The sequence below is a fragment of the Heptranchias perlo genome, chromosome 1 (genome assembly GCF_035084215.1).
Source record: "Heptranchias perlo isolate sHepPer1 chromosome 1, sHepPer1.hap1, whole genome shotgun sequence".
NCBI lineage: Eukaryota > Metazoa > Chordata > Chondrichthyes > Hexanchiformes > Hexanchidae > Heptranchias > Heptranchias perlo.
Window position 1 is genome coordinate 184,160,748 of NC_090325.1, and position 20,093 is coordinate 184,180,840.

The window sequence follows — 20,093 nt, forward strand, 5'->3', positions numbered from 1 at the left end:
GATTTTTTCTGCCCTGCAGCTGGAAATTTACAAGAGATTGTAATTCACCCGATGATTGCTCTCACGAAATTAGAAGCATGCGACAATTATAGATTGTAGCTGGATTTGCCGATTTAGACCACTTCCCTATAAGGAATACCTGAGCAGTGGCTTTTAAGTGGCAGACCAAGTTAGCGGATAACCATTCTGACCATGCTCCAGTTATTGCTGCAGTTATATAAGGTATTGGTGAGACCGCACCTGGAATACTGCATACAGTTTTGGTGTCCATACTTAAGAAAAGACATACTTGCTCTCGACGCAGTACAAAGAAGGTTCACTCGGATAATCCCGGGGATGAGGGGGCAGACATATGAGGAGAGGTTGAGTAGATTGGGACTCTACTCATTGGAGTTCAGAAGAATGAGAGGCGATCTTATTGAAACATATAAGATTGTGAAGGGGCTTGATCGGGTGGATGCGGTAAGGATGTTCCCAAGGATGGGTGAAACTAGAACTAGGGGGCATAATCTTAGAATAAGGGGCTGCTCTTTCAAAACTGAGATGAGGAGAAACTTCTTCACTCAGAGGGTAGTAGGTCTGTGGAATTTGCTGCCCCAGGAAGCTGTGGAAGCTACATCATTAAATAAATTTAAAACAGAAATAGACAGTTTCCTAGAAGTAAAGGGAATTAGGGGTTACAGGGAGTGGGCAGGAAATTGGACATGAATTTAGATTTGAGGTTAGGATCAGATCAGTCATGATCTTATTGAATGGCAGAGCAGGCTCGAGGGGCCGATTGGCCTACTCCTGCTCCTATTTCTTATGTTCTTACGTTCTTATCTCAGACTATGCATGACCAATTCCACCAAAGATCTGCTAGCATAACATAGATATATAACAAACGTCTACTTTTGTTTACACATCAAAGTATTTATGGAGCTTAAAGAGTAAAGCAGATCATTAAAAAATCGTACATTATACAATGCACTATCTCCAACTTTCCAAAGTTGTCTTACCGTAACAAGAAGAAAAGTCTAAAGAAACAAGTCATCAACATACAATCTTATGGTGTACAGGAACCAGAAATTGCAGTTCCTACTCAAAGCTACTGCTACTGCTCTACAATTTTGCTTTAAGAATGGTCCTATATGTTGTCTGGGGACCTCACTGATAATGAAATTGTTTCCTATCTGTCGTATTACATTCAAGGAGGCGGTGAAAGAGATTTGAATTTTTGTAGACATCAGTACGGCATAAATTTTGAAGAAATACAAACCATTAGGTGTCTGCAGGACACCCAGCCCTGGGCTACACCCAAAGTCCATCACGGAAAATAGATGTGGCTCTGCATAATATTTTTAGGAGCTTTATAAACATGGGACTGGAGAACTGCAAGTAAACCCCAATATCCACAAAAATAAAATGAGACACAAATCAGAACATTATAGATCAATTAACCTAACATCCGTAGGGGGAGAAATGCTCAAAAGCATTTGACAAAATTCTATCAACATTCACCTGAAGAACAGTGCAAGAAGCAATCAGCATGGACTTGGAAGAAATTAATCAGACCTCATGAATCGACTGGAATTCTTTGAGGATGTAACTATTTTTCTGCTGCTCACATGTCGCTAATGGTCACTCTGAAACTGCTGGACAGCAGCATGTGTCCTTAATCCATGTATCTACTGCCCTTGATAGAGCAAGCACCCCTCCCCCCCGCCCCCGCCACTGGTCCAGCTGTTTCCAGCCCCTTCGCATATTAGCTAACTAGGATGAAGATTGGCTTCACCATCAATTACACAGAGGAGGATGTTTCCAGTACAGCAGCAGTGATGATGACACCAAGTTATACAGTAAAAATGGTTAGTGTAATGAGAGATTGATTGGCTACATTTATTAGATGAGCTGATGAATGGCATTTACTGTGGATAAATATGAGTAATGGAATAAGAAACATGATACATGGATGTACAGCAAATTAGGAAACAATTTGGTGGGAAAAAATATTTTGGTGTGATTGCCAAACATCATTGAAAATATACAGTAACATGAGTGGTCAACAAAGCCAATCAAGTACCAAGATGTAGCTCAACAACATTTCATTATAATTCAAAATGACAAGTTAGTCCTGTAGCATTCATTAGTGAGGCCAGACTTAGAATGGGGTGTGCAAGTCTGAGCACTTGACCTTCAAAGGATATTGATACATTGATTAGATCAAGGAAGAGCAACAAGAATGCTTCAAGAACTTAAAACTGAAGCGTTGTGGCAAAATTGGATTTTTGTTTGGGTTGTTCTATTTAATTCACACAGCGAGGACAGAGCCAGACAGCCTCTTGGCCCCACCTCAGAGGGTAGACTCAAGATTTCAGGGTAGTGACTTTGATTGACAGGTATTTCTGAGTCCCTTGCAGCAATGGACGTACAATGAGGATATTCCAAAACCGTTAAAATGGACAAGGAAAAGCTTATTTGGACCTGAGAAAGATTATTCACCAACGATCCTCCTACACAGGTAGAAATGACTACACAAATATACTTTAGTTCACAAGCTAGTTTGCATTTCATTCCACCAGGCCTTTTGTGTGGTCTTTGTTTCAACAGATCAGGCGGCAAACTACAATTACCCTTACCTGCTATGAACAGGCTACTACGAACTTCATAGGCTGGGAGATTATACAGGGCCTGGGGAATGCTAAAGATTGAGAAGGTAACAGTGCTCCTGGGGGTAGAAATTCAGGCGTGCCCATTTTTGGGCGCGAGGGGGGCACAGGGTACGATCCCTGCACCTGATTCATGAGGTCCGAGGCGCTCATGATATTGGGCCTCGGGCCTCATTTCAATGGAGCCAGCCTGGCATGAGCAGCCAGTCGACATATAGTCAATCAAGATTGGGGCGCTGCTAGCATTGCAGTGGACCTCAGGTAAGTGAAGACCAGGGTGGGAGAAGGGGAGGCAGGGAGTTGTGGAGATCAAAAGCCCGGGGGGCTGTGGGGGAAATGGAAGGCGCAGTGGGGGCAAAACAGAGACCGGGGGGTGGGGGGGGGGGGGGCGCGGAGATCGGAAGCTGGATGGGGTGGAAGAAACGGATGCCAGGGGAGGGGGGCAATCGGAAACTGGAGGGTGGGTGGAAACAGAAGCCGGGGAGGGGGTCATGGAGATCGGGGAGATGGGAGGCCGGGGGATCGAAGAACGGTGGCCCATGTACTTTAAATGTGGGGTCGGGAGATACTTTTAGGGAGCAGGTGGTCCCAAGGTCTCGGTTTACCGAGTGCGCTGACACGACTGCCCCAGGGTAAACCAATCTTGCAGTGTAGGCCTCAAACAGGCTTTAGGTCACTTATTTACCTATGCAAAGGGTCTAACTCCTATTTCAGGCATTGGCACTGCACAATGATTTTTTTTCCATACCCAATATGGCGGGTGGTGCACTTCCGGCTGGAAATGTGCCCACACTTCCTGCCCACTATATTGGGGGCTTAATAGGCTGGTTAGCGCCCAAAAAACAGGCGCTGCACGGGTGTATTTATAAGTCACAATTTGTGCAATGATAATCGAATGCAGTCCCGGAGGGAAGGGCTATCCCTTTCTTCAGATTCAAAGCCTGTTCAGCCACTGCAACAAAAATGTGTAAAACAGTGGCCTTGGGCTGGTCCTGAACCAGAAAAGCACAGTCCAGGAGGAGAACGCCGAAACGGCGGTGACTGTCAAGTACAACACATCACTTGAAGCAGATACCAGCCTGGACACACACATTTCAGAGAGTATTCGTGAGTTTGATAAAGCAACACAAGGCGAACCACTGATCATGCAGGAGGAAAGCCTGGCTGTTGCTGTGCGGAGGTACCACAGGCTCCGAGCCCTGATGAGTGCCTTTGTAATTCTGACATAACGGAGCCAACAAGGAGACAGCGGATACTTCATGGGTATGAACTGGTGAGCAAAGTCGCTTGTATTTTTGCACAAAACTAGTTATTTGTGGATTCTGGCACTCAGTTACATAGTATTGTGCAGAGACTAATAACCAGTTGGATAATGTCGTGTGGAATCTAGCATCCATCTCGGCAGTGTTATGCTGATTCTAGCGCTCAGTTGGATAGTGTTAGGTGTCAGACTCAGTGGTAGCACTCTCACCTCTGAGTTAGAATATCGTGAGTTCAAGCCCCACCCCAGGAATTGAGCACGTAATCCAGGCTGACACTTCAGTACAGTACTGAGGGAGTGCTGCACAGTCAGAGATGCCGTCTTTCAGATGAGACATTAAACCGAAGTCCGGTTGGCCATCTCAGGTGGACGTAAAAGATCCCATTGTTGAAGAGGTGAGTTGGAAGGTGTTTTATAAAGGAGAAGAGAGAGGTGGAGAGGCAGGGGGTTTAGGAAAAATTGTCCAAAGAGTGGAACCCTGGTGGCTGAAAGCTTGAGGCAAAAGGGATGAGGAACGCACAAGAGGTGCTTGAATAACAGAGATTTTAAGGCTGGGGGTGTGGGGGAGGTGCTGTAGGGCTAGAGAAGGTGACAGAATTAGGGAGGGAATCAAAGACAATGGTGAGGACTTTAAATTTGAGTCACTGGAGAGTAGGAAGCCAATGCAGGTTAGCAAGGACAGGGGTGACGGGTGACAGGAGTTGATCAGAATAGGATATGAGCAACAGAGTTTTGGACAAGCCAGAGTTTATATAGGGCGGAAGATGGGAGGCCAGCAAGGAGAGCATTGGAGTAATCCAGTCTAGAGGTGACAAAGCATTTCAGCAGCAAACAGAGTTAGGTAGGGATGGGGGCAGCAAAGTAATGGAAACTGGTGGCCATTGTGGTGGTGAGGAAGTTCTGACCAAACTGGTACAGCCTGAGACTGTGACCAGGGAAGGGGATGGAATCAATGACAAGGGTTTGTGGTGAGGGCCAAATATGATACCTTTGATCTTCCCAATGTTGAGATGGAAGATGTTAAGGCTCATCCAAGACAGAAGGAAAGAAAGAACTTGCATTTATATAGCGTCTTTCAAGACTTCAGGAAATTACCTCAAAATGTGTAAACCATGGTCACTTCCCAGGAAACGAGCATTAATTTGTCATAATTGTTTGCTAGTGATCACATACTATATGATAAAAGGGGTCACAGGATGTATTACATAGAAATTACAAAGCAGAAACAGGTCATTCGGCCCAACTAGGCCCATTTATCCACCACGCAAGCAGTAGTCCTAATCCCATTTGCCGTATCTCTTTATTCCCCTTTCCTTCAATCATCTATCTAATATACGCTTAATTGTTGACATGGTCTCTGCTTTAATCACTAACTCTGATAGTGCATTCCACAGCCTCACAACCCTCTGTAGAAAAAGGTTTCTCCTACTCTCTGTCCTAAATCTCTTACATTTAATCTGATATCTATGACCTCTCATTCTAAACCCCTCACTCACTGGAAACAGTCTGTTTCTATCAACTCTGTCCCACACGTTCATAATTTTATACACTTTTATCAAATCATCCTGTAAACTCCTTTGTTCCAATGAAAACTGATTCTCAAGTCTTTCTTTGTATTTGTCTTTCCTCATACCAGGCAGCATCCTAGTGAAACTGTGCTGTACCCTCTCTACTGCCTCAACATCCTTCCTATAGTGTGGAGCCCAAAACTACATACAGTACTCCAACTGAGGTCATACTAAGGTTTTATATAGGCTCATCATTTATACGTGGCAATGGGGGGAAGGGGTGACCAGCAGCAGTTCGGACGGGGTGGGTGAAGGGAAATCCCAGTCGGCACGGCGATGCAGTGGTAGGTCACCACCTGAACGTTCTCTCACTCTCCGCTGATTTCAGGGATCACAGAGGAGAATCCTGGTCAAAGAATCCAGACCTCAGGGAAAGACATCCAGATTGGATTTATTCAGGAAGTATTTTCAAAACCATCAGGGGGCAAGGGGAAGGCAGTAGCTCTTTTGGCTGGCTGAGTTTGAATGGCCTTCCTCGTGCATACTTACCTTTGCCTAGATAACAACAGTCAAAAATCATTCAATTACTGTGAAGCACTTTGGGACATCTTGAGCATGTGAGAGGCAGTATATAATTGCAAGCTCTTTCTTTCGCTGTCTTGTAATTTTTAGGCAATCCTGTCCTGTTCTCATCACTGTACTGCTGTCTCATCTCATTTTCCTGGATTTATTTACTCTCTTTCCCTGTTTCTGCCCTTTGCTCAGTTCTTACTATCTGCTGCGTGTGACGAACTCAGCTGGCAGACTGTGTGTGATAATGAGAAGGCCTGCACTGTACCACAAGTGTTAAAAGCAGAGCAGATTCTGACGTGTATAAGCTCAGATGTAGAGAAGAGGCTGGAATCTTGCAAGGCCAGTGCATGCTGTGTACAAATAAATACATCGCAGATGAGTTGCTAGGACCATCACTGTGTCAAAGCCAACCTGCCCCAGCTCATACTACCGAGCAGAAAAGACTCCAACGTCAACAGAGGGAACAAAAATAAAGTCCTCTGTGTGAAATCTCGGAGAGGGGAAACTGTGAGATATTTAAACATGCTGTTTTCTTTTCATATACATGGGTGTTCTTCACTTTATGAACATAACCAAAGTATTACTCATATTATTTGAACAACTTTGATGTGCAGTTTTGAGCATTTTGACTCCGATTAAAGACATGTGGGGACCATGAAAGAAAACACTGCCATGTTTTGAAGTAAGTGCTTGGTGACAACCAGAATGTTCCCTTAACCCTTTAATCCCCAGGCACAAACAATGTTTTCATTTTAACAGCAGTGGCGCTCTGTGATATAGCAGCTGGATATTTCATGTATGGAAATACTAAAGACAGAAATATTTCATACTGTAGAAGGAAGGAGAGTAAATCAGTAGGAGCAATATAGTGGTTCATGTGCAAAGGTTGGGATTTGTTTGAGAGGGGTGTTTAATTGCTACTTGACAGTTACTGTTTGTGTGAGGAAAAAACAATAAATCATATCTTAAAAGAACTTCTTGTGCAAACACACCACCTTATCTATTAGCTTGTTTCTTGAGGTCGCACTTACAAAGCATTCTATTTTCCACTAAACTGATAAACGTAAAGAATATCTGTATTTTCTCTGACCTGACTGTTGAGCATAAAAATTCAGTGAAAGCCTGTTATACAATATTTCCCCACATTATCCGAGTATAAACCCAATGCACAGAAGATGGAGGAGAGCCTCATTAGATATGGCTGCAGAGTCACAGATGAAGCGAGCTGTGAGATTTTCAAGATGTTGAGTGAGAGATTGTAGGACAAATATTCTTTAGAAGATTGTGTAGTCAATGTATTATGTATAACTTTGAAATGTCCACAATGCTCACTGCAAAACAGGCTCTGTTCATTTATGAATGCAAGTTGCATTGTTTCTTTACATGACCTGGTAGCAACAAGGAGAGCTTGTGAATATGACAGTCTGTCACTGTGTAAAGTAGTTGGTAGTTGAATAAGATAAGTGGGAGATGACAAATACTGGGCACAGCCTTTACCATGTCATTGAGGTATTCTATCCAATCTGACATTAATACCAGAGGCACTAACCTAGCCTCCTCCCATTGGGGCCGAAACGTATGGCATTGCTTTTCCAGATTACAGACAGTAAACCTCAACTGAAGAGTCTTTAAAGTTTTGGGCTTGGTGTCCTGAAGAAACACCGGCCTCATTGCAATGAACATAAAATGGCTGCTTCGGCCCTTTCAGCTGCTGCAGCACCACTGGATTTTCCTCTCCCCTCCCACAAGGCAGACCATCTACAGAGGGAGCTAATAGCACTGGGGAGCTGCCATGAACATTTAATGAAGGTGTCCCAAGGAAAATTGGGCTGGTTCTTGGCAGAGTTACGCTGATAGGGAGATTGCAGTTTCAAGGCTATAAATCTATTACTGGGCAAAATTCTATCCCATTCTCCTCAGGTAACTGTAGAACAGAATGAGGCTCAACTAGTCTTCAGGCTTTGTTTAGTGTCTCTCCAGATGTTCTCTCTTGGAAAGTTCCACTGAAGACTGGCTGCAATCATTATCTTAAAACTTTAAGCACAAGACTGCTCATTAAATCATAAAATCACTGAATCTCTTTTTCATTCCTTTAATATTCATTCATTTGGGTTCCCTGTTGCCAGTATCTTCATAAACAAGACCTATACAAGTATGATTGTGTGGTTGTACTTAATGTTGTCAAAATATTGTAAAAAAAAACATGTAAACTGCCAGTCACAGCTGGTGGCCATGAGATCGACAATGTGGGGACCTGTTTCCAGAAAAACTCATGGTTTGAACACAATTAAAATTATCCCTGACCCACACCACATGTCACTAGAATCCGATTGATAGGCTTTCTGACAATGTGCCTCAGAAAGTTCTTTGTTGGTTAGGGGGAGGGACCGTGTGTTTCATGAACATTGTACGTGCATCTCTCTAGAAGATAAATTAGTCAATGGAGAAACTAAGAATGCGATACACTGACAGTTTACAAACTCTTAAGTGCGCCACTGGAGGGAATTTAAAGCAGAATTAAACCCCAGCGGTGAGGTCATTGCTTTCAGTACATTACTCACGGTTCTCTCCATTTAATTACTGTGGTCTGTTCTCAGCTCTTTCCTATTCCTCTGCTCAAAGCATGAGATTAATTGATTAATTGAGAATTGTGTCTGGGGCAGTGGGCACTGTGGAGGATGAAGAACTCCTCAGTTACGTTATTACTGCTACCTTTCACTAGGGGAAAAGATGGCACGTCAACCTGGATAAGTAGCCATGGACTATTCTGACCAAAGGCCTATAAGAACATAACAAATAGGAGTAGGAGTAGGCCATACGGCCCTTCGAGCCTGCTCCGCCATTCAATAAGATCATGGCTGATCTTCGGCCTCAATTCCACTTTCCCGCCCGATCCCCATATCCCTTGATTCCCCTAGAGTCCAAAAATCAATCGATCTCAGTCTTGAATATACTCAATGACTGAGCATCCATAGCCCTCTGGGGTAGAGAATTCCAAATATTCACGACCCTCTGAGTAAAGAAATTTCTCCTCATCTCAGTCCTAAATGTCCAACCCCTTATCTTGAGACCATGTCCCCTAGTTCTAGACTCTCCAGCCAGGGGAAACATCCTCTCAGCATCTACCCTGTTAAGCCCTCTCAGAATCTTATATGTTTCAATGAGATTACCTCTCATTCTTCTAAACTACTCAATAAAAAGTTTTTAAAAATTACAGTACTGTAATGAAACAGAAAGTGAGTAATGCGCCTTGGGACATTTTACCTAGTTAAAGGCGCTATATAAATGCAACTTGTTGTTGTAATGCGATGAAATTGGCACGGCCTTCTCAAAGAATGTTCAAGTTCTGCCTTCTTTCAAAAGCCTCTTTAAAACCTACCTCTTTTGACCATGCCTTTGGTCACTTGCCCAGACTCAGCTTATCAATGCTTGATGTCCTGTTTCACCTCTGTGAACTGCATCAGGAAGTGTTTTATTACTTTAAAAGGAGCTACATCAACACAAGCCCTTGTTGTCCAGGTGCTTCTACTTTGCGCTGGGCTCCGGATCCAAGATCTTGGGCAGGTGAGCTACGTGCATTGCCCTTCCACATTTACACACTAAGGTAGAGCTGGCTTCCAAGTAGGCGAGCTCCCAAAATAAAAGCCTGCAAGCTCCATGCGTGCACACTCAATCTGTGCCATTTTGCTGATTGCGGCTGTGTGAATGGCTGAAGAACACACAGAACAATGTCCTGTCCTGACAATTCCATCTGCAACCAACTCAGCATTTTCAATGGTCCATCCACAGAGCCCCAGGAACCAGCAACGGATTGAGAAACCCAGGAAAACCTGGGTCTCCACTGTCACAGTGCGAGTCTATCTTCAGTCGTCCTGTGGGCTGAGTAGGATCTACAATGAAATGGCACCAATCACTTCAGCTCCTGTTCACAAAATTTACTAACGCAGCCATCGACCCCCTGTACAATAGCAAGATTTGCGATGGCGTTGGTACTATCTGACTTCAATTCGGGTGATTATTCAGTCTTTAGCTGCTCAGATTATTCAGGCTGTACATTTTTGCTGTTAATGGTATCAAGCTAAGTCTAACTGAGATGGTGCCACAAAACCCCTTCTCCAATAACCACCTCTGCTGTGTCAGCAGACATTTTGTGAACATGAAATCAAGCATTTACCACAGATTAATGCCTGCTGCAATTGCTCGATTTCCTGAACCCATCCTTCAATGTGGATCCATCCAACCCAGGTGTGCTACAAGAACTTTGCTTTTCTGAATCTTAATTTTACCAAATATATTGATGACCTGAAACATTTCAGATTGGTGAGGTTTTTATTGACTTTGATTCATTGTGCAGCAAAATTCTGCTTCTTTTCACAAGACTGTGCTAAAGGTAATTAAGAATTGTACATTAGAACTGGTCAACATCTGTCAGGATCTCCAACAGCCAAAACATATCCTACAGTTGACAGCCCTTCTGCAAATTATAATAGAAAATGAAAGAAAGACTTGCATTCATATAGCACCTTTCACGACCTCAGGATGTCCCAAAGCTCTTTACAGGTAATGAAGTACTTTTGAGGTGTAGTTACTGTTGTAATGTAGGAAACGCAGCAGCCAATTTGTGCACAGCAAGGCCCCACAAACAGCAATGTGATAATGACCGGGTAATCTGTTTTAATGATGTAGGTTGAGGGATAAATATTGGCCAGGACACTGGGGACAACTCCCCTGCTCTTCTTCGAATAGTGCCATGGGATCTTTTACATCCACCTGAGAGGGCAGACGGGGCCTCGATTTAATGTGTCATCCAAAAGACAGCACCTCCGACAGTGCAACACTCCCTCAGTACTGCACTGGAGTGTCAGCCTGGATTATGTGCTCAAGTCATTGGAATGGAGCTTGAACCCACAACCTTCTGACTCAGAGATGAGAATGCTACCAACTGAGTCGCAGCTGACATCATTCTGCAATTTAATTTAAGCCAAATCAGCTTTTAATTTAGAGTTAATTTGAATGAACAAAGTCAAACTTGTAAATGTCAGTTTGAATAGTTCATTTAATTCCCAACGAACTGTTTCAGAGGTAAAACTGAGCTTCTGAATTTTCACTGACACTGACAGAATAAAAACCCAGATTTTTTTATGCTAGAACTTGTAGCACATCAGGTGAAAGTGTGCACTGATGGATGGACTTGGCAAACAAAGCAATTGGACTGACAGATAATCAGGCATTAAATCGCTGGGAAAGCTGTGTGCCGTGACAGCAAAGCTGGGGATGGCATGAATTGGTTTGTGGCATCCTCTCAGTTAGACCTTGTTTGATTCCATTAACAGTAAAAATGTTGAATTGAATACTGGGTACATGACTGATAATAATTTTATTAAAGTTTGTTCCGATGCTTGTACAAACAGTCAAATGATTATTACAGCTGTTACAGCAAATCAGGCTGACAGCAATCACCTCTTTACTGCATTATGTTGTGTATTTTGCATTTTCCATGGCTGTTTTAGAATCACATTTTAAAATGCATTTTTTTCACTGAACGCGGAATCAAATTAATCTGAAAATGGCAGCAATACACACCACAGCTGGTGTTTGTGCTGGATGAGGGAGTCTTGACGTAGATTAAAGTAATCAGTTGTACCTCGTGTTTCAGTCAGCCCAGTAGGGTCGACTTTATCGATTAGTGCTCCCAGTGGGGAGCTTCATGTCCCAGGAGCACAATCCAGAATTCAGGTGTAGAGGATCAGCGGGGCCCACAGGATGTTCCATCCTACAAAGCCCTCTGAGCTCAATGCCCAAACTCTCGATGTGTGCCTCCCATGTGTGAAGCTCCACAATAGGAGTGCAAGCTAGAACAGGAACACTCCCTCTGGCTCAGTGTGGAAACGTCCTGCTCCATGTGCAACTGTGCTGTACAGACCAGGGAGGCCCCACATTCCATCGCCGATGGCTGCCATTTCTGATCATTACCTATTGACCAACCCACTGGAAAATGGTACCCATGTGGACACTGGGTGCAAATAGGATCAAGCTGGGCTACAGGGTCCCCGCACAGTCAAATAATCCATTGAAACTCACTGGCCAGCTGCATGTTTGAAGAATGAAAATTTGAATAAGGTACCAAAGCATGGTTGATGTCCACAATCCATTCCTCAGCGTGAAGCACAGGACACGGAGAGTGATCAATATTTGGAATGGAATTCCAGATGGAGCGGTGGGGAATGAAAACCCTGGAATTATTTAACATGCAATTAGATGCAGCATTGGGGAGACTGTAGGGTCTTTCTGGACAAATGAATTGTTCATAGTATCATAGTAGGTACAGCACAGGAGGAGGCCATGTGGCCCATCGTGCCTGTGCCGGCTCTTTGAAAGAGCTATCCAATTAGTCCCATTCCCCTGCTCTTTCCCCATAGCCCTGTCAACTTTTTCCCTTCAAGTATTTATCCAATTCCCTTTTGAAAGTTACTATTGAATCTGCTTTCACCACCCTTTCAGGCATTCCAGATCATTACAACTTGCTGCATAAAAAAATGTTACCTCATTTCGCCTCTGGCTCATTTGCCAATCACCTTAAATCTGTGTCCTCTGGTTACCGACCCTTCTGCCACTGGAAACTGTTTCTCCTTAATTACGCTATCAAAACCGTTCATGATTTTGAACACCGCTAAAAAATCTCCCCTTAACCTTCTCTGTTCTAAAGAGAACAATCCCAGCTTCTCCAATCTCTCCACATAACTGAAGTCCCTCATCCCTGGTATAATTCTAATAAATCTCTTCTGCACCCTTTCTAAGGCCTTCGCATCCTTCCTAAAGTGTGGTGCCTCGATTTGAACATAATACTCAAGCTGAGGCCTAACCAGTGTATTATCAAGGTTTAGCATAACTTCCTTGCTTTTGTACTCTATGCCTCTATTAATAAAGTCCAGGATCCCATATGCTTATTTAATAGCCTTCTCAACTTGTCCTGCCACCTTCAAAGATTTGTGTATGTACACCCCCAGGTCTCTCTGTTCCTGCACCCTCTTTAAAATTGTACCATTTAGTTTATATTGCCTCTCCTAATTCTTCCTACCAAAACGTATCACTTCACACTTCTCTGCGTTAAATTTCATCAGCCATGTGTCCGCCCATTTCATCAGTCTGTCTATGACCACCAGAAGTCTGTTACCATCCTCCACATTGTTTACTACATTTCCGAGTTTCATGTCATCTGCAAACTTTGAAATTATACTCTCCATATCCAAGTCCAGGTAATTAATATATATATAAAAAAGTGGTCCTAATACTGACCCCTGGTGAACACCACTGTATATTACCCTCCAGTCTGAAAAACAACCGTTCACCACTACTCTCTGCTTTCTGTCCCTTAGTCAATTTTGTATCCATGCTGCCAATGTCCCTTTAATCCCATGAGGTTTAATTTTGCTAACAAATCTATTATGTGGTACTTTATCAATTGCCTTTTGAAAGTCCATATGCACAACATCAACCGCACTATCCCTTTGTTACTTCATCAAAGAACTCAATCAAGTTAGTCTAACACGATTTTCCTTTAACAAATTCGTGCTGACTTTCATTTACTGGGACAAATGGTCTTTCTCATCTGTAAATATCTTGTGATCTTGTGAAAAGGAGGAGAGAAGATGGAGGGAAAAACCATTACTGAATGGATGAGTAACATCTGAGATTGATTGGTTGAACAGCAATTGCTAATTTCTCCATTCACATGAATAAATTCTAAAATCCTGAAAATGTTGGCACAAAGAACAAAGTGGTAACATCCTAAAGGTACATTTCAACATCCAAACCCTCATTACAAAGAACTGGAACAAAAAGAAGTAACATTTTGAAAACTCTCAACAGCAAAGAAAAACTTTTTTAAAGTTTGCTTAAAATCATGATAAAAATGGCCCATTGTTAAACCAAGGCCCCTTCTGCCCTCTCAGGTGGACGTAAAAGATCCCATGGCACTATTTCGAAGAGCAGGAGAGTTCTCCCTCTTACCTTGGCCAATATTTATCCTTCAACCAACATCGCTGGTCATTATCACATTGCTGTTTGTGGGGGTTTGCTGTGTGCAAATTGGCTGCTGCGTTTCCTACATTATAACAGTGAGTACACTTTTTTTTTAAAGTACTTAATTGGCTGTAAAGCACTTTGGGACACCCTGAGGTCGTAAAATGCGCTATATAAATGCAAGTCTTTCTCTCATTCTTTTCTTTCATCGTAAACGGGTAATTAAAGAATCACTATTGTAAATGGTTCAGCAAATCTAATCCTGGTACAGCTCAGCAAGAGAATGTAAGTCTTCAGCTCACACTTTGAGCTTCAGTTAGATTTCTGATTAGTCCTCTTCCAGCAGTAAAACTCGTGGATCACTCACCTTTGCCTTATAATATTCTCTCCTTGGATCCCTAAACGACAGTTACAATTTTTGTCAGTGAGTTTGAAGGCCTGTTGTTTATGAGGCAAGGCAGTTTAAAGTCTCCCTTGAACTCTTTGTCATAACACTGGGAAAACTGAAAACAAGAATGCACAATAGCACTCTGAACATCCTGTGACAAGTGTAATTAATGGACCTGTTCCTCTCCTGATTCACAATGTTCACCAGTCATTTCTTCATGGTTAATACACTCTTCACATCCCCTTTCAACTCATTGGAGTTCATGCAAATTGATAAGTGGCTCTATTCAGGTACACTGTCCAAAGTTAGACGAGTAAATAAAGCAGCAGCCTTATCTACCACTTATCAGTGCTTACAAATCAGAAGCAATTGATAAATGTATGTACTACGCCAGCTCTAACACATCATTCTTCAGATAAACAGACAGGTTTACGACCTCTTAATAGCACACCTGGTAGCTACTACCTCATGTTACTTCTCACCATTAGCCCTGCCATCCTTGTCACAAATACAAAGACACTTATTGATCAGTCATCTTGCACTCAGCCACTGGACTCAGAGTGTGATATTAATCAAAAACATGCTGAACTCCATATATTTCAGATAATGTAAGCACAAACTGATGTACTCTGCAGGATTTATTAACAGGCTGTCAAACCCCATTCATATCCACCACATTCCACCATCTGATACAGCATCTATATTATTGCAATAGTTCTGATCAGTACTGGCAAAAAAAAAAGCACTGAATGTTGGTTGAAAGCTAACTCCGGTAGCATGCAAGTTAGCAATTTGTGACAATGAAATTAATTTAGCAGAAGTCAGATCCCAATGAAGCAAATTGGACCAATTCAAGTCAGTTTGCAAATGGTTTGAATGTGATTCTAATCCAACAGTAACAACTTGCATTTAAATTGCGCCTTTAATGTAGTAAAACGCCCAAGGGCATTTCACAGGAGCGTAATCAGACAAAAATTGACACCAAGCCGAAGAAGGAAATATTATGACGGGTGACTAAAACTTTGGTCAAAGAGGTAGATTTTAAGGAGCATTTTAAAGGAGGAGAGAGAGCTAGAGAGGTGGAGAGATTTAAAAAGGGAATTCCAGAGCTTAGGGCCGAGACAGCTGAAGCCATGGCCGCAAATGGTAGGAAGAAAAAAATGGGGGATGCACAAGCGGCCAGAGTTGGAAGAATGCAGGGTGGTAGGACTAGAGGAGGTTACAGAGCTAGGGAGGGGCGAGACCATGGAGGGATTTGAACACAAAGTTAAGAATTTTAAAATCATGGTATTGGTGGATATGGAGCCATTGTAGGTCAGCGAGCAGAGGGATAATGAGTGAGCGGGACTTGGAGTGGGTTAGGAAACAGGCAGCGGAGTTTTGATTGAGCTCAAACTTATAGTGGGCGTAAGACGGGAGGCCGGCCTGGAGAGCATTCAAATAGTTGATTCTGGAGGTAACAAAAGCATAGAAGAGGGTTTCAGCAGCCGATAAGCTGAGGCAGGGCAGATATGGACAATGTTGAGGAGGTGGAAGTAGGCGGTCTTTGTGATGGGGAGGAGATTGGGTCCGAAGCTCAGCTCAGGGTCAAATAGGACATATCCTCCCCATCGCAAAGACCGCCTACTTCCACCTGGTTCAGCCTGAGATTGTGGCCAGGGAGGGGGACAGAATTGGTGGCTAGCGAATAGAGTTTGTGGCGGGGGCCAAAGACAATGGCTTCAGTCTTCTCAATGTTTAATTGGAGTAACTTGCGACTCATCCAGGACTGGATGTCAGACAAGCAATCTGACAACAAAGAGACAGTAGAGGGGTCGCGAGAGGTAGTTTTGAGGTAGAGCTGGGTGTGGTCAGCGTACATGTGGAACCTGACATCATGTCTTCAGATGACGTCGTCAAGAGGCAGCACGTAGATGAGAAACAGGAGGTGGTCAAGGATAGATCCTTGGGGGACTCCAGAGGTAATGGTGCAGCAGCAGGAAAAGAAGCCATTGCAGGAGATTCTCTGGCTACGACTGGATAGGTAAGGGTGGAACCAGGCGAGGGCAGTCCCACTGTACTGGACAACGGAGGAGAGGTGTTGGAGTAGGATGGTGTGGTCGACCGTGCCAAAGGGTGCAGAGTGGTCTAGAAGGATGAGAATGGATAGTGCACGGTCACAGAGAAGAGGATGTAATTTTTTACTTTGATTAGGGCCATCTCAGTGCTGTGGCAGGGGCGGAAACCTGGTTGGAGAGGATCAAACATGGAGTGCGGGAAGATGGGCACAGATCACTTTGAGTTTGGGTTGAGGTTGTTGTCATGATTTGGGCTTCTGCAAATTTTCATATACCCAGCGCAAAAGACAGCTCGAGACCTTGTGCAAAAACTAATCTGGGTTATGCTCTGGATGAATAATAAACCCTTTGATTGTTTAGGGATTTTACATTGGATTTCCACTAAGCGTCTGCTTCACTTTAGAAGATGATTAATGTCAACCAGACCAGACACTTTCATAACAGACTAAACTACCAAACAGGTTCAATCACAGATCGAGTCATTTATATCCGCAGGCAGTAATAGCAAGTTATTGAAGTCAATCCTCGTAACATAATAGTGTTGAACAAGCTTATTAAAGGGTTAAACAGTCAAATTCATCAGCTGAGTTTTTTTGAATGACTTTCTTTGCAGATCTTCCAAACAAAAGATTGACTAACACTTCTGAGAAAAGGAATAATCGGTTAATCCATACTTGTTACAGTCGTTCTCAGAATTATATAAACATTCCTACCTGAGGCATCACATCTTGCTACTATACCTGTTACAGACAGGACAAAGCTGCCACTAACTGCTATGATTGTTATACTTATAAAACCCTATGAAATATAGTCTCACCTTTGAAAAGTCAACCTGTGAGACAGAGGCACTTTACTCAAACAATGAACAGCAAGCTGCATAACACACTTGCAAAGGCCACCTTGTTCTCTGACAAATGGTGTCCAAGATACAGCTATCCTGATTAGATTATGTCATTGCTTAATAGTCCAGTAATACATGTTAATTGTTTCGAGCGCTTGGGTGTGCTTAGTGATTGTTTTCCCAGACGCGTACGTCTGCTGGTGATGTACAAAATGTTGGCTCGACTGGCCTTTTTTCTGATATACAGTGCTTCATGCAGAGCCAAACGGAATTTGCAGAAGCCATTTTGAGGATGGTATTTTTCTTAAAGGAATTTGTTTTTAAATTTTAAAAAATATATTACAGAGAGGAAACCCATAAGCTACAGGCAAAAATACCCTATTTTTGTCATTATGAAAACTCCAACAAAAAAGCAGAGGTACAAGACAAGGTGGATAATGCGATGTTGCCTTTAATTGGAGCTACCTCAGAAAAGATAATTTTTTCTGTTATTTTCAACAGAAATTTAATGCTTGTCCAGTGTTGGACGAACGTTTGATTCCTGGTAATCTAATGATGATTTTGCATTATTGGCTTCACTGACTGACCATGGTGGGGAATGTCTGAATATGAATGTTGGATATGTAGAAGTGAATCTGTCAATACATCCAATAACAATCTTGCATCTACTGTGTCCATCGCACCTCAAAGTGTCACCTTTGTCGCACATGTAAATTGTATGTCACACTTATATCTCAAGTGTCACATTCATAACACATCAACAAATAACATCTGAACAGAAAGGCATCCCGCCAATGAACAAGTTGCACCTTAAAAAATGTTTGCAGTTACTTTTGAACAGAGAAATTTCCCTGAGCAACAGCAATTAGCCTCTAACTGACCTCAGGACATGGCTATTTTCAGCACTCCCCCGCAGGGAGTAGTTGAGCAGGCAGAAGATCAGATTTCTCATTCCATTGGACTTTGTGGCATTAAAGGAATAGGCCAAGTTAAACACAGCTTCATTTTGGCAATCGACAGTTTATCTCAAGGTGGTCCCTTTGCACGTGTAATGAAAGAGCTATGATAAATATAAACATTTCCACAATTTATAATACATCATGTGTTACTTTTATCATTAGAAACGTCTCCTCATTCAATTTACTATAAATAATGCACAAGAGATGCGCTAACATATATCTGCTTTCCCTAGTTACGTTCTCTTGTGCAGCATCCTGGGGAATTTATGCACTGTCCGGGGGAGCTCGTGCACTGTTCTGAGGTATTCGTACACTACCCTGGAAGTTCATAAACTGTCCGGGGGAGCTCGTGCACTGTCCGGGGGAGCTCGTGAACTACCCTGAGAGTTAATACACTGTCCGGGGGAGTTCATACACTGTCTGGGGGAATTCGTGCACTGTTCTGAGGAGTTTTGCCTGCCTTTCGTCTCACTTCCAATTTCTGAGGCGTTGCCTGCCTCCCCCATACTGAAGTTCAAGCAAAGAGCCTGCTATTTGTTTTCGTTTCACTCAGGGCAGAACTCACCGGCCAGTGGTCCACAGTCAGTTCAGAGGAACTGGCCAGGTCTGAGGTAAATTTCGAGCTTCAAGTACCAGGAGCCTCTGAGCTGAGAGTGCAGACTCAGCATGGGGATCGCTGTCAGTACAGGGAGTGAAGGACGGGGGGTGTAACTTTACCCCATCCATTCAGGGGTTTGTAGGAGTGTGGACTCCATCCTGGAATTTTGGATGGCGTTCCTTGATACTGGGGTGGTGTCTATCCCTTCTTCCTCCCCTACACCTTCATCCTTTTCTTCAGGTACAATAATAGCAGTCTCCTCTGAAAAATAAGACCTGGTTTGGAATGTGGATGAGCTGTGTGTAGAAATGGAAATAAGATTTTGTTTGAATTTATGACGAGGACACTGTCAGCTGAGAAGGTTTGAAGATTGCGTCTGAGGACATGGTTATTGTGGTTCACTCAGCTGTAGAATGGAGGTAAAAGTGGAATGTGAGCATCATACATGTGTATTATACTCTGTAAATACATTTTATATCAGCTTATGTTGAATAAGGTTGCATTACATAGAATTACATAGAAATTACAACACAGAAACTGGCCATTCGGCCCAACAGATCTGTGCCGGTGTTTAAGCTTCCTCCCACTCTATTTTCCTAATCTAACCCGATCAACATATCCTTCTATTCCTTTCTCCCTCATGTACTTACTTAGCTTCCCCTTAAATGCATCAATGCTATTTGCCTCAACCACTCCGTGTGGTAGTAAGTTCCACATTCTAACCATTAATCCTTATAAGTTAATCTGTTTCTTAATTATTTAATATTAAATTTATAAATAAAGCAGATGGTTTCCTGTGGCGTTGCACACGGGGAGAAAAGATCAAGGTTCTGGAGTTTCCTCTGTATTTGAGCCCAGATACACCCGGAATCTGGGCGCAAATAAATTATGTGGCTTTAAAGATGGTGGAGTTTTGGGCGTAAGAGAGTGTCTCGTGTAACTACAATACGCCCAAGCCTCCTCGATCTTTTACATCGGTCCATCAAACCCTCCATCCGAACAAATCTCCTCCCACAAAACTGGCCGAGCCCCTGACTCACAAATGCGAGTGTCCTCCAATTAAGCTTGTTCGGCAGGTCCCTTAACGTTGCCACCAGATTTTCAGGTGCAGCAGGAAACAAAATCCTTTTTCTGGTCTTTTAATTGCAATTTTTTGAGCGTTTTTATAAAATGTATCCTCAATGAGGCCTGTTCTGTATTTTCTGATTCTTTTAATGCATTTTTATGGCATATTAAAA